Consider the following 16,483-nt stretch of genomic DNA (forward strand, 5'->3'; position numbering starts at 1 on the left):
GCACCTAACAACAACAACATTCTTTCCTTTCAGCCAGAATACATCTGACATTAGCAGTGCTATTGCTGGTGCCAATCACTTCTAAATCCCACTGGAATTTCTGGTAGGTCCCTGTCAATATACTGTTCTAGCAATTTGTTTATTATTTTCAGCAATATTTAGCTTGCATGTAATATTAATGGTATTGTTAGATAATTTTCACATTTTGTTGGGAATGGGAACAAATATGGATCTCTTCCAGTCAGTCAGCCAGGCAGCTGACCTTCAAATTTTCTGGCAAGGTTGAACCAGGGCTCAAACTGCTGTATCTGTTAGTTGAAAGTTAACAATCAGTATCCTGTCAATACATGAGGCCTTATTTTTTACCAATGTTATCAGTGCAGTGGAACTTCTTTCTTCATTACAACTGGCTCTTGTTCATACAGTACTTCCTGAAATCAGTGTCAACCAATTCTTTTTGGTACAGTGACTTTATTAATTCCTTACATCTTTTTTTGATGTTTCTTAGATCATTTAAGATTTTGTCCATGGCATCTTTCAGCAACTTGGGGTTTGAATTTTTTTTTTTCCCGTTCTTTCAGCTGGGAAATGCTAAACGAGTTCTTTCCTTTTTATTCTCTAGCTTCAGCTCTTCGTTATTTCATTATAGTATTTTGCTTTGCCCTTTCAAGTTGCCCTTTGAAAGCTACTCTTCTGTTTAACTGTATTACTTTGCTATTTCTTCCTTTTATTCTGGCTTCTCAACACTTTAATGCAAATTTCATAGTCTCTTCTGATATCCTTTTGGGTTTTTCTTTCTACTGTCTTGTTCAGCAATATTGTGTCATAAGCATGACCGTGTGGAGTTGTTCTGTTATACATAAGGTGACTCAGTTAGAACCAATGTGACTATCCCTAACATAACATTAGCCTCACGATCAAAAAATTGTGCTATTATCTCTATTTTCTTGTCCCATAAAACTCAGCCATGGCTGAGTGAAATTTGTTCCTAATTTTCCAATTTTCTGCTTGTCAGATTCACTTGTAGTTATAAAAAAAAAACCCGTGTTAAATATTTTAGATATATGTTGGCAAAGGGAGCTATACATGGTGCCATCAAATAATGCATTTAGCTGATAATAAAAATATTAAGTATTCAAAACCACCCAGGGGTAACTCAAGAGAAAGTGCTTGAAAAGGAGAGAGGGAAAGTAGTATTAGAATTTAATTTTACATGAAAGGTTATAAATGTCACTGTTTTCAGAATCAGGTTCATGGGGTGTAGACTGGCACTCTCCACTGCAGATGGTGACCTCTCCACAGAAAGGCGGGGGCTCTGGAATCTTCACTTTCTCTCCACAAACCCCACTCCCACTCCCACTGGCCTCAAATCACAGGGTAACATTATTCAGGTAACATGGACTTCCAAGGCTGGAGGAATCTTTGTAAACCTAGCACCACCATACTGAATCTTAACTATTGCCAAGATACTTTCAGGATGGAAAAGTTAACATATCTATCTGAGGGGAACAATGGTGTGTCTGTGCCATAATCAGGACTAGAGTTCAGACATCAAGTCCTCATCCAGGACTTTTCTTTGTACATACCCTCTAAGTGAGGGTCAACTCCACAGCAGAGCACATAAGACCTCTTAATCTGTCTCCTGCTTACTTTTCCTGCCATTTCTTCCTCCTTGTACTTCAGAAGTATGGAAAGGCTCTTAAAAACAATGAGTGGCACACCTTCCTCCTTTATACATTTTGTACCTTTTACCTTCCTTTGATGTTTTCTACATTTATTCATTTTCTAAATCTACCTCCACCAGGAAACCTTCTCTGTTTCTTCCTCTTCTCAGACAGACTTTTCCCCCTTGCTTAGCACATTTGTTCATTTATTTAGCAAGTGTTCCGGAGCACCCTTAACCACTAGGCAAAGAGCTAAGTACTAGTTAAACAACAGTGAACAAGCTTCCTGCCCTATAGGAACTTAGAGTCCAGCAAAGAAGACAGACATTATACACAGTCAATATACAGAGAATACTGCTTGGAGCATGAAGAACTTGGTGGAGGAACTAAGTGAATTCTCAGTTCTTCTGTAAGTTTTACACCTGCGTGTCATCTTCTAGAAGAGTGAGCTCCTTGACATCACCTCATCTCACTGTCTACACCAGTGGTAAGTGCTCAGGGAAGGTGCCCACTGCAGGGGCACTGTGAGCATGGAGAGTCCCCAACAAGGCTGACCTGTAGTCAGGCAAGACTGTGAGGTGTTGGGAACCTGAAGTCAATGCCTGCTTTGGAGTCTCAATGAGGACAATTCTCTAATAACACCTTTGAGGAGCATAGAAAAGGACACTTGAATAAAACTATATCGAGAAAATTGTTAGGAAGCTCTGGTAGCCTAGTGGTAAGAGTTTTAACTGCAATCCTGAAAGCACGTGGTTCAAATACATGAGCTGCTCCATGAGAAAAAGATAGACAATCTCCTCCCATGTGATTGCTGCCTCTGAAAACCCACTGGACGGTCAGCTATGGGTTGGTTCCAAATCAATGGCACACAGTAATAACAACACGGGTATGGCTAGAATCTCTGATGGCACAATGGTTAAATGATACCTCAGCTGTTACCAAAGAAGTTGGAGGTTCAAAGTCACCTAGCAGCTCCACAGGGGGGAAAAAAGACTTGGTGATCTTCTCTTTTAGAAATTGACAGGTACTGTCAAGTCAGCATATAAACAGAGCAAAAAAACCTGCACCATCCTCACAATTACTGCTATATCTGAATCCATAGTTAATACTATCATATCAATCCATCTTCCTGAGATATACCCTTTTCTCACTAACCCTCTCCCTTACCAAGCATCAAGTCCTTCTGCAGGCATTGTTTCCTCCTTGTAACATGACCAAAATACCCAAGTCTCACCACCCTTGCTTCTAAGGAACATTCTGGCTACATTGCTCCAAGACAGATTATTGGTTCTTCTAACAGTTCATGCAGAGGAAACTATAGACCAGTTCTACTTTGTCATATGAGGTAACTAAGTTCTATTCAACTCCATGGTACACAACAGGATAATGACTAGATTGGAGTTCTGTTTATACCTGCATTTATTACAAAGGATTAAAAAAAAACCCGACATATTTTACAGTGGAGTACTATGTGCCACTAAAAAATTACCAAGAATTGGTGAAATATTGAACAAAGATGGAACCAGAACAAATTATTCTCACCGACATAATTCAGTAGTTAAAGGAGAATTATTGAGTAAGTCTAATAATACAATAAAACTAAGGAAGCAGGATACAAATAGACACTTCACCAAAGAAGACACCCAGATGGCAAACACATGAAGAAATGTTCATAATCCCTACGTCTGAGAGAGATACAAGTCAAAACAGCTATATCATTTCACCTCAGCAATAATAGCAAAAATTCAACAGAGCAGCAAATAACAAATGCTTCTGAGGCTGTGCTGATCGTGAGAATATAAAATGGTACAGTCACTATGGAAAGTGGTCTGGCAATTTCTCAAAAAGTTGGAAATAGAAATAATGTTTGACCCTGAAATTCCACTTTTGAGAATATACCCTATAGAAACCAGAGCCATGATTAAAATAGATGTACACACACTCATGTTCACTGCTGTATTACTCACAATAGAAAAAGATGAAAACAACTCAAGAGCCTATCAACAAATGAATGGATAGAACAACTATGGATAGAATATTATGCAGCATTGAAAAACAATGAAATTGCAAAACATTACAAAACATGGGGGAACCTGAAGGATATTATGCTGAAATATCTTGGTTACAAAAGGACAAACACTGCATAGCACTGCTGTTATAAACTAGGACAGATATGAGGGGGAAATGGGGAGAGAATTGGAAAAGATTGGATGGATAATGCACTAGAACATATGAGGGGGAGAACTGAAAGAAAGGAACATATATGATTAGGCATTGTACATCTGACAATAATTCGGAACAAGGGATGCATTGTGAGTTGAGACGGGGAAAGAGGAGGAGGGGAAGAAAATATGTAACAATGAAAAAATTATATTTTTTAAAAAAATCCAAAACAACAAAAAAATAGATAAAATTAGGAAAGGTATAGAAAAAGTTGAAGGTTTACACACAGACAGAATTGGTTGTAGAAGGATAACAGGGCTGAAGGGAGGGGATACAAAAATGAATAGATTAGATGGGTGAAGAAAAAAGCAATATACAATAAGGATTTGATGTGATTTTGTAATTAAGTCCATAAAACACAATGTGTATGGCTGAATGGAAACCAGTTTGATTTGTATACTTCCATTAAAGTAAAAAAAAAAAAAGAATAATAATAAGAGGTGTTAAATTCTCTTAAGAAATCTCTTTGAAAACCCAGAAAACTGAAATGTCAAAAGGTACATTCAACTCTCTCATAAAATAAAAACACACCTGAAACAGGAACATCTACGCCCCCTCAACAGGATGAGAGTTAACGAGCAAACAGCGGAAAAGACACATACGTGCTCTGGTGTATATTTTCAATTTTATAAAGAAATGCTTGATTTTGACATCTCAGGATTCTTGTGAAGCATTTACTTGTGTTCGTTTTTTTTTAATCAAGACCTTCACAATCTTGAAAAGAAAGTTACTTTGTAAACAAAAAGTATAACCTAAACTAAAATATGGCTTGAAGATTTGAAATAAAATAACCCTGATTTTTTAATTTCATTTTTTTTAAAGTTAAAGGCTTTTTATGCATCTTTGTGTGTGTATGTGTGTGGTTGTCTTCTTTCTTATATTCTTTCCAACCCTAATCCAAAGGGTAAGGTCACTTTAACTAAAGAGAGAGAGAGAGATCATTACATTACATTCAGAACTATCAATTATTTAAGGAAACTGTACAAATCACAGTTATTCATATGGAATCACTTTAGAAATTTTATTACTCTATGTTGTAAGCAATAAAACAGGTTTTCATAAAATGCAGGCGACAAGTATTTCAAGATGTGTAAAATCTTTTGACACAAAAATTATTTATAGTACATATGAGGGAGCTCTGGTAGACAGTGTTGCTCTGTTAACAAACATTTATATCTCTGCAGTTTTAATCCAAAAAAGAAAGATGGAAATATCCTCTTGTTGCACTATACAGCCTCAGAATTCTGAGGGAGGGCTATGAGTTGGAACCGAATGGCAATGAGTAGTAGCAGTAATAGCTGCTGGTTTTGATTGCCTTAAAGTCAAGCACGACTCATAGTGACCCTGTGAACAAAAGGCCTCATGATCCTCTACGACTATAAACATGTATCAAAATTCGTAGATTTTCCGGAGGCATGTTATTTAGGAATTGTATGACACTCCTGCTTCCAAACCTGTCATAGTATGTTATGGTTATGTGTCATTGAGTTACCTGCGATGTATAGCGACCCTATATACAGCAGCTCTGAACCCTTCCCTATCCTGAGCCAGTCTCACTAATTCTGACACACCAACCCCTATTGCCCCAGTTATTGTATCAATCCATCTCATTGAGGGTCTTCCTCTCCTATGCTGTCCCTCTACCCTTCCAAGCATGATGTCCTTCTCCAAGGACTGATCTCTTCTGGCCACGTACCCAAAATGAGATGGAGCTTCAGAATCTATGCCTCCAAGGAGAGACTTGGTTTCAACCTCTCCAAGACAGTAGCAGTTACATTTTTTTTGAGAATTTTATTTATTCTTTTATAATTTTATGAGTAATAAATCTTTTAAATATTTATAAGAAATATTAATATTTAGAATGTTAAAAGTTATTTCATTCTCTTATTAAAGATTTTTTTAAATCATTTCATATATTGAAGTTGTTAGGTGCTCTCAAGTTGCATACAACTCATACCAATCCTATGAACAACAAATTTGAACCCTCTGCTATCTTGTGCTGCCCTTAAAATCCCTGAGACATTTGAGCTCATTGCTGTAGCTACTGTGTTAATACATCTTGCTGAGGGTCGGACCCTCCACATTTCCAAGCACATCATCACTTTCCAAATACCAGCCTCTCATAGCAATATTCTCAAAGTATGTAAGACAAAGCTACACCAACCTTGCCACCAGGTAACACTTTGTACCTGTCCTTGGAGAAGGACATCATACTTGGAAGGGTGGAGAAAGAGAGAAAGAGAGGGTGATCATCAATTAGATGTATCAATACAGTGACTGGAGTAATGAGGGTAGATATGTCAGAGACAATAAAGTTGGCACAGCATAGAGAAGGTTTCAGGGCTGTTGTACATAGGATCGTTATGAGTCACAAGTGACTTGATGGCACATAACAACAACAACAATTTGGAGAAGTCCCTAACTGCCTCTTGGTCCTCTTATGGGGGTCATTTTTGTGTTAATGAGGTAGACTCTACCGATGTCTTTGATTACTATGTCTTTGATCACTATGTGTCTCTACATATTGTACTTTAAGCTAGCAAGGTTGGGTCATATGCAAAACAATGATGACTCTTCCTCCAACTCTTGACACCATTCTTCTTCAGATAATCCAGTTTATTATATATTTACTCAGCATACACACTTAAGTACGACAAAGAGATACAACCTTGACTCACACTTTTTCTCATTTTAAACCATATGGTGTTCTCTGTTTGAACAACTGCTTCTTGATCTGTGTACAGGTACCACATAAACACTATCATTGTTTTCAAATTCCTATTCTGTTCAACGTTATCCATAATTTATTATTATCCACACATAGCTGCATATTTACCTAACCTTTGCACGGTCAATGAAGCACAGGTAAATATGTTTCTCGTACTCTCTGTTTTCAGCCAAGGTTCATCTGACATCAGCAATGATATTCCTGGTGATGTACTGTTTCAAATGTTTTTCATAATCTTCAAGAAGATTTTACATGCGTATGATATTAATAATGTAGTTCAATAGTTTACACACTCTGTTGGATCACCTTTTTTCGAATAGGCATAAATATGGATCTTTTCAGTCCATAGGCCAGGTATCTGTCTTCCAATATCCAGGGCTGAATAGGCATAAATATCAGTAGCTAGTCAGCTGGTTTTCTAAATTTCTTGTTATAGAGATGTAATCACTTCCAGTTATACATCCATTTGTTGAAATACACAAATTGGCAACCCATCAATTCCTGAGCCCTTGTGTTTCTGCCTATGCCTACATTAAGTATTTTACTTCTCCATTCAATATTACTACTGGTTCTTGGTAATATGCTGCTTTCTAAAGTAGCATATTTAGAAACCAATCCTTTTTGTATCATGATTCTGTATTCCTTCTATTATCTTTTCATGCTTCCTGTGTCATTCGATATTTTATGCATAGAATCCTCCAATATTGCAACTATAGGTTTTACTTTTTCTTAACTTTTCTCAGCTTCAGAAATACTGAGCTTATTTTTCCCTTTTGAGTTTCTACCTCTGACACTCTGCATCTATCAGCATAATAATTTGTCCTCATTATCTGCCTTTTTAAATCTTCTGTTTAGCTCTTTTATTTCATCATTTCCTCCACTTGCTTTAATTATTCTACGTTCAATGCGAGTTTCAGAGTCTTTTCTGATATACACTTGGGTCTTATATCCCCCCCACCCTGTATTTTTAATGATTTTTACCTTTCTTCATGTATGGTATCCTTGATGCCATCCCACAATTCATCTGGTTTTCAGTCCTCAGTTTTCAATGTGCAGAATTTATTCTTGATGTGGTCGAAATTCAAGATTAATATAATCAAGTTTGTATTTTGGCCCTTATAAACTTGAATTGGAACTAAAATGCAATTGATTGTATGTTCTACAGTTGAGCCTTGGATTTGTTTGATTGATGTCTCTTTCCATTTATGTGGTTACTGGGATTTCTTTGTATTCCGTTTAGTGAGGTCTATATGTATGTAGTCTATATGTGTGGTCACTTACATTGTTGAATAAAGGTATTTCCAATTAATAATTCATTGGTCTTGCACAATTCTATCATGAGATCTCGAGTGTCATTTCTATTACTGAGGCCAATTTCCTAACCACAAATGTGCTTTCTTTGTTTCCAACTTCCGCATTCCAATCACTGGTAATTATAATTACATCATAAATGCATGTTTGATCTATTTCCAACTGTAGAAACTAGTAAAATTTGCAATTTCCTTATCTTTGGAACTAGTGGTTGGTCAGTATATTTGTGTAATAGTCATGTTACCTGGTCTTCCTTGTAGGGATATAGACATTATCCTATCAATGACAGTATCGTACTTCAAAATGCTGTTGTGATACTTAGGTGCTATCAAGTCAAAACCAACTCATACCTGACCCCCTCAGAGGTATCAGAGGTAGACATAAACCACCATCCTTTGGTTATCAGTGCATTTCCTTACTGGAGCTCTGATAGACTAGAGGTAAGAAACTGTGCTGCAATCCCAAAGGCATGTGGTTCAAAGCACCAGCTGCTCTGCGTGAGTACAATGGACAATCTCCTCCCAGGCTTTTTACTGTCTCTGAATACCCACTGGAGGGTAAGCTATGGATCAGTTCTGACTCAGTGGCACACAACAACAACATTAACAACAGGCTGCCAATTTGAAATGTTCTTTTCATTAATGAATATGCCACCACTCCCCTTCAATTGGTCATTGCTGACATAATAGGCCATATGTTTGAAAGAATATGCTCAATACTAGTCCATTTCAACTCACTAATGCCTAAAATACCAATTACACTTTACAACTTCATATTTTCCTACCATCATTCTTCATTGATTCCACATTCCAATTATTAATGAATACATGTGTCTGTTTCTTCTCATTTTGAGTCATTCCACACAAGTAAATCATAGTACTGAAAGTTTTCTTCCATTCACATAAGTAGACTCCTTTGAGAAGGTATCTCTTCCCCAGTCACAATATTGTTGTTGTTGTTGTTGTTGTTGTTGTTGTTAAGTATGGTCAAGTTCACCATCACTCATAGTGACCCTTATGAACAACAGATCTGAACTCTGTCCTATCCTGTGCCATCCTCACCTTTCCAATACATCAGAGCCCATTGTGGCAGTCACCATGTCAATCTATCCAACTGATCAAGGGTCTTCCTCTCCTTCATCGACCCTCCACCCTTTCACGCATCATGTCCCTCTCCAAAGAATAGCCCCTCCTAGCAACATGCTCAAAGGACATGAGGCAAACTCTCATCATCTTTGCCTCCAAAGAGCAATCTGGCTACACCATATCCAAGACTTATTTGTTTGTTCTTTTGGCAGTCCCTGGGATGTTAAGTGTTCTTCTCCAACATCACAGCTCAAAGGCATCAATTCTTCTGTCATCCCTATTCATTGTCCAGATCTCAGATGCACAGCAAGTGATTAGAAAGACCATGACCTGAATGAGATGCACTTTAGTCTAAAACTGACATCATTACCCCTCAACAATTTGGAGAGATCTCTACCTGCAGATTTTTCCAGTGCAATACATCTCCTGATTGCCTGACTGCTGGCACCAAGGACGTTAACTGTGATAAAATTATGATACACCAAGTTATGCCACTGGCATGTCATATTTTTAGCACCTTCCAATCTAAAGTACTCTTCTATAAATACCATATCAATGTCCCACTGCTATTCATAAACGTTTTGACTAGCAATTATTTTTTTTCAGAAGTAGATATCCAGGTCCTCCTTACCAGACTGTTTAAGTCTAGAGTTCAATGAAGCCTGTCTGCCACATGTGGGTGACCAAGTCTGACTTCTACCTCCTGCATAAAGGGAAACAGTCTCCATCAATAATATCCAGAGCACCATACAAACAGATACATAGTTAGACATGTCACCTCACATGCTCCTGCATCTACTTTTACCAATCATTGGGAGAGATGTTTGTTCCAAGACTCACAGACTTTACTCACAGTTGTGGAGTTTATTAGGAAAATAAGTTGGAGAGTGGAGAGGAAAAAATATCTTCAAGTGCAAGTCCAAGTTTGGTCCAGCAATCCCAAGCCAGATTAACAAAGTACAATTCCTCAATTAGTAAAAGGCCAGCTTAAATTCAATAGCACAAATGCAAGAAGCCTCTGGTTTCCTCAATCATGCTGCAAACTTTATCTCAGAAAAGTTATATTAGCTTTTCCTTCAATCATTCAGCAAGTAAAACCTTTAACTGTGGCCTTTATCTCCAGGGTTCCTCTGTTTATACCTTGCCAGTTTCTTCACCCTCCCACCATCACCACTGTAGCCATTTTTTAAAATGTGGAAAGCACTCTTTTATACTGGTCCCACAGCTGTTGATGATATATAAGACCAAGTGTCCACAGTTAAGGCAGCTAGACACCATGTCCTCCAACAGGGACTAATACAATGAATAGAAAAGCCAATTTTCAAGGGTTCTGACATCCAGTCTCAAATGATATTTTTAATACCTGTAGCATATATTCCAGCACCACACCACCAAACTATTTTAGTACCACAACAGAATAGACTAGTAATTTCTCCTAGTGTGTTATTTTTTAGCTTTAGTGTTTGTTTGTTGGTTTGCTGGTTTGCTTACTTAGTTTTCCTTAAATGCATTCTAATTCTCTGAAGACAATAATTAATATTTCAAAGAAATCTTAGTGTGACTCATTCTATCTAGCTCTTTTACTTTCTGGAACAAAGTGTCTGGGAAGACAGGAATTCTAGAAAGGATTAGAACTAAGAAGTAGGGCTATTACCGGGCCAGCCTAGACCAAGCTGTGATAGTCTCTGACTATATTAATAAGAAAAAACAGGTATTTCTAAGGGCAAATATGTGTCAGAAGTAGATATAAATGTTCTGACAGGCCTGAGGTTTTAGCCCAGGGGCAGTATCTGTTAACTTCAGAATCTGATCAAAAGGTTTACATGCTTAATTTATTCATTCCTTCTATAAGAATTTGGAATTGAGAGAGAGACAGTGAAATGTTGACTATAGTCCAATGAAACAAAAATATACATTTTTCTGTCACTATTATAAGTTTCCAAGATTAGAGTACAAGGACATTTTGGTGAGCTGGAGAAGTTTCCAGCCAGCAATCTCTTCTTTAGGGTGGGTTTTATAATTGCCAAGAGAGTCCTATGCATGCCTAGGTAATTACTGCACATGATTTCTGCCTTAACAAGACTTGGCCTCTGTCACCAACATTTATAGTTCCAAAGAGACAGTGTGTTTAACAATTAGATCCTTGTGCATATAACAATTAGATCCCTCTGGAGCTAAGGTTTTCATTACCTCAGTTTTTAAAAAAGCCACACACAAGGCTGGATGAGATTCACACACATTTAATCTATAATCATTTACCTCCAGTAGAAAGGTTTACAATTCATTGTGAAATATTAGCTTACTTATACCCAGGATTTTAGCAGCTATAATTTGCTAAGCATAATTGCAGTATTTTTTTAAATACTTGTTGACCTGAATAAAATTATTAAGAAATTATTTTAAGTTATATGATCGTAATTAACTCTTTCCTATCTTCCACCATCTCTTTACTTTAAAAATTGCAACAGTCTCAAGGAAATTTGCCCTTGAGGGAAAAAAATAGTTGAAAAATTATAAAGAGTATTCATATTTGTGTAATTACATGCTTTAGCTCTGAATGTTTGAAGGGGGCTTAACCTTGTCAGTTCTCTTGTCTTATATCAAAGTCATCATTCTAAGACCACATTTTTCCTGAGATGCCAGGAAATAACTCTGAATCAGGAGATAGTGTCTCAGTTTTGCTACTTATCAGTTACATAACCCTGAGCAATACAAGAAATTTCTCCCTTCTCAGGTTCTCTCATTTTCTAAGAATCAAGCATTATAACTAAGCAATTTCTAAAATTACAAAGCTTTAGAAATCATATGTAAGAATGGTATTTTCTGAAAGGTAGCTTCATAATAAAAAATGTTAACTTATAAATAAATAATAATTTATTGTTTTGAGCTATCAATAAAAGTTATAAAGATCATAGCTTTTAATTAGAAATTAATTACTAAATTGTTGCTTTTCCAAGAACCAGATATTGATCACTGTCTTGAGATGTTTTCGGGTCTTGTTTTGACTTGATGAAACGAGTTGTTGTTAGGTGTCATCAAGTTGAGCATGACTCATAGAGACCCTATGAACAACAGATCTCACCTCTCTTCTGCCCTGTGCCATTTTCATCATCTCCAACACACTTGGGCCCACTGCTGTAGTCATTGTATCAATCCATCTCATTGAGGTTCGTTCTTTCCTTCAAGGACCCTACACCTTTCCAAGTACAATGTCCCTTTCCAACAAATAGCCTTTCCTAAGAACATGTCCAAAACTTAGTCATCTTTGCTTTTAAAGAGCACACTGGTTTCACTTTCTCCAAGACAAACCTGTTTGTTCTTTTGGTAGTCCATGGGATATCATGGACTCTTTTCTAACATGTGCTCTTCTGCAACACCACAACTCAAAAGCATCAATTATTCTGTTATCTTTGTTCACTCTCCAGCTCTCAGGCACACAGCAGGTAAACGGAAAAAACCATGTTTTGAATCAAATTCATCTTAGTCTTCAAACTGACATCACTGCTCTTCAAGACTGTGGAGAGGTCCCTGACAGCAAACTTTCCCAATGCTGTATGACTACTGATCTCCTCACTGCTGGTACCAAGGGAGTAGTCAGCACATGATGTGTTTAAAACTGCTTCAACTCAATTTGAGTAGCAGGTGATTTCCTGATAAACACTATGTAATGAAAATAAAAATATAACAATTATTCTAAAGATGCTATGTTTATCTGAAAATGAAAGTCTTCGTCGAAATACTGAAATGGGCAGATTAATTTTTTCTTAATATATAACCATTTTCTAATTCCTTGAGTATTTTTTCTTTGGTAGTATTGATGATTGGAAGTAGATTTCTCTAGGACTTCATTTAATGTATATAGCTGTTATAATCACTTTAATTAATATATTTCTTCTTAATTCAGATGGCATATACAGAGCCCCAATAATATCATCTTTTAAGGGTCTTAGATTATTAAATAAAATCAAGTATACTGCATGTCTTCAAGAGTTTAATTTTCAAGTGGCTATTGGCTAGTATTAATTTTCACCAGCACAGTTCAATGTGCCCTAATGCATTCTAAAATTATTATATTCACTGCTATTATATTATTGTCAAGATTCTTAATGACATCTTAAATATATTATGTATACACTAAGCAATGTACATTTATTATCTCAATTAATGCATACATTATATAATGGTTTACAACATGATCCTAGTGGCTAGAGGGTATGGGCTTGAGTTTGAGTTTGATCATCAGCTTAATAATGACCTATCTATTTCATGTATATAAATTTGCATTGATATGAAACTTCATTAAGAAATTATAAGTATTAATTTATATAAAGTATAGTAATTGTGCTCATATAAAATACTTGGCATATTTTCTAGAGGATTAAGTGTTCAGTAAATATTAACTTATTATTTTCACCAATTTCTGTCTGAATTTGATCTAAGATGATATTAAGATACACTGATAATTACAGGTGATTTCAAAGTGAAATATGGAAATGAAGAATCAGTAGTTGGAAAATATGGCCTTGATGACAGAAACAATGCAAGAGATTATGTGATTGAATTTGACAAAACCAACATAATGTTTGTTGAAAATACCTTAAAAATCACACAAACAAACAACAAAAAGTAGTTAAACAAGTGAACCTCACTGTATGGAATACACAGGAATAAAAATTTCCACATCCATGAAAAGAAAAGATGAAAAACCGAATATCATCAATCAGATTATTGCCAGGAGCCAACTACAAAACAGACCAACAAGTGATCTCCTACAAGTTCAAGCTGAAGTGAAAATAATTAAAACAAATCCATAAAAGCAAAGGTACAATTTTTAGTGTTTCTCATTTACATTTAGATACTATCTCAAGAGGAGCTATGACTGACACCTTGAACAATAATGACCTAAGACCAGACCAGAAAGCTGTGACATAACATCAATGATATTATATACAAAGGAAAGGGTCCTTTAAAAGACATGAAGGAAAAAAAAAAAAAAAAGACACGAAGGAGGGGTAGAGATTCAAATGGATGTCAGGTAGGACTCTGAAACTTGCTCCAGGACACAGAGAAGTTCAAAAGAAATGAAGATATGCTGAGATAAGAGAGCTAAACAGAAAATTTCAAAGGGCAGCTCAAAGAGATAAAACAAACACTGTAACAAAATATGCAAAGACTTGGAGTTAAGAAATCAAAAGGGAAGAACATACTTAACATTTCTCAGTCTAAGAGCAGTGAAGAAAACAAATTGTAGACAATCTTGAGTTACAATACTAAAGGATATTATAGGCAAAATATTGAAAGACTCAAAAAGTATAAGAATGTACAAAGGATGGAAGTTATAGGACAAAATGAATTATTGTTAGAGCACTTGTCTGTCAGTTTGATATGGGTTGCTGGGATGTTGAAAGCTTTAACTTCAGTATGTCAAATTCCAAAAGGACAGACAGGGAAGCAGGATTGGCCATCTAGTTCTTTAATAGTAGGCATCTGAAAACACCATGGAAAAACAGAGACACACAGATATTTTAGTATTAAGGTAGAGTCCAGATTGGAAGTTAATAAAAATGAGGAGAAATAGCCTTCCCCCACCCCGAAGCTTCTAGACCTCATGCACGTAGGTGGCGTCACTGGGTCCTTGAACAACTAGCTATACGCGCTTCTCCAAGACTATGGCCAAGAATAAATGAAGAGGGCAAAAGCCCAGGAATGTGTTTCACACAGCAAGCCAAAAAAACTTTAAGGCTAAAAGCAAAGCCAAGCCAGTCACTACAAATCTTAAGAAGACAAACACTGTGAATAATAACTGGATAAAACCTTTATAGGTAGACAAAAGGAACTTGCACACTTCTCAAGAGGCCTTTCCCTTGAACTTCTGCACAAAAAAACTGGTTCCCCAATGGCAGCATGAAAAAGGACGAGTGATTGTTGATGAAGCCACACAACTAATAGCTCTGTTATAATAACTGTGATAATGCTGCATCAAGCCTTTGCACTTCACCCCATAAAAGACTAATTGTTAGTGAGGAAAGATGGACTGGCTTTGGCCACTTTGAATCAGATGATCATATGGTATACTATAGCAGGAGTGAAAAAAAAACCAGAAGAATGGTGTTGCATTCATAGTTAAATACACAATTTCAAGTTCTTTCTTGAAGTACAGTATTGTGAGTGATACGATATTATCCATCTGCATCAAGGCGGACCTATAAATATGACTATTATTCAAATATACACACCAACAGTTGAAACTCAAGAGAAGGAAACCAAAGATTTTTATCAAATTTTGTCTGAATTGACCCAACATGCAATCAAGCTGCATTAATGATAAATGACATGCAAATGTTGAAAACAATGAAGAAGGAATGCCAATTGGAAAGTGCATACTTGGTGGCAGAAATGAGGTCAGAAATAGAATGATCAAACTTTGTATGTTCAATGATTTGTCCATCACAGATATCTTTTATAAAAAAAACAAAACAAAACAAAAACAGTGACTTTACACATGGACCTCACCTGACAAGCTGCACAGAAATCAGACTGACTATATCTGTGGAAGGAAATCAAGTCAGGTTTTAACTGTGGAATAGACCATCAATTACTCACGTGCAAGTTCAAACTGAGGCTGAAGAAAATTAAAACAAGTAGGTGAGAACCAAAATTTAATCCTGAGTCTATCTCACCTGAATTTAAAGATCATCTTAAGAAAAGATTTGAAGCACTGAATGTGAGTAATCAAAGATCAGATGAGTTGTGGGATGACATCAAAGATAGTAACCATGAAGAGAGAGAAAGGTCATTCCATAGCTTAGTCATCTGGAATGTTCAGCTTTTTGAGGAAATGCCAAATGGCCTTCAAAAGTGGTTGTGTCATTTTACAATCCCACTAATAGTGTATACGAGAGTTTCTATCTCTCCACATCCTCTACAACTTCTATTGCTTGTTGTCCTGTTAAATTTTGCCACTGCTACTAGGGTACAATGGTATCTCATTGTGGTTTTGATTTGCAACTCTCTTACTGATAGATTTTGAGCATTTCTTCATGTGTCTGTTGGCCATCTGAACATCTTCCTTTGTGAAGTCTTTCCATATCTTTTGCCTATTTTATAATTGGGTTAGCAGTCTTTTTTGTGGAGGTCCAGCTATTCCACTGCTAGCAATATATGCCAAAGAAATTAGAACTGAAGCACAGATCAACATTTGAACACCAATGTTCATAGCAGACATATTCACAATCACAAGAATCTGGAAATAGTCCAAACGTCCAAACACAATTGAGTGGATTGAGAGACTGTGGTACATTCATACGATGGAATACTACACAGCACTCAAGAGCAATGCTTTCGAAAATCACTACTAACTTGAGAGAAACTGGAGAGCATTATGCAAAGTGAACTAACTCAATCTCATATGTACAAATACTGAGTAAGACCATTATTGTAAGAAAGAAGGATAACTAGTAAAACATGAATGG

The 16,483-nt window shown here is 36.4% G+C and overlaps 1 pseudogene; it reads left to right on the forward strand.

The window, feature by feature from the left end:
- The first annotated feature begins 14,680 nt into the window (after nt 1-14,680).
- LOC102850908 lies at nt 14,681-14,971 on the forward strand (annotated as a pseudogene).
- Nucleotides 14,972-16,483: the final 1,512 nt, after the last annotated feature.

Source organism: Elephantulus edwardii, unplaced genomic scaffold (assembly GCF_000299155.1).
Source record: "Elephantulus edwardii isolate Elephantulus edwardi_28Jun2011 unplaced genomic scaffold, EleEdw1.0 scaffold00157, whole genome shotgun sequence".
NCBI lineage: Eukaryota > Metazoa > Chordata > Mammalia > Macroscelidea > Macroscelididae > Elephantulus > Elephantulus edwardii.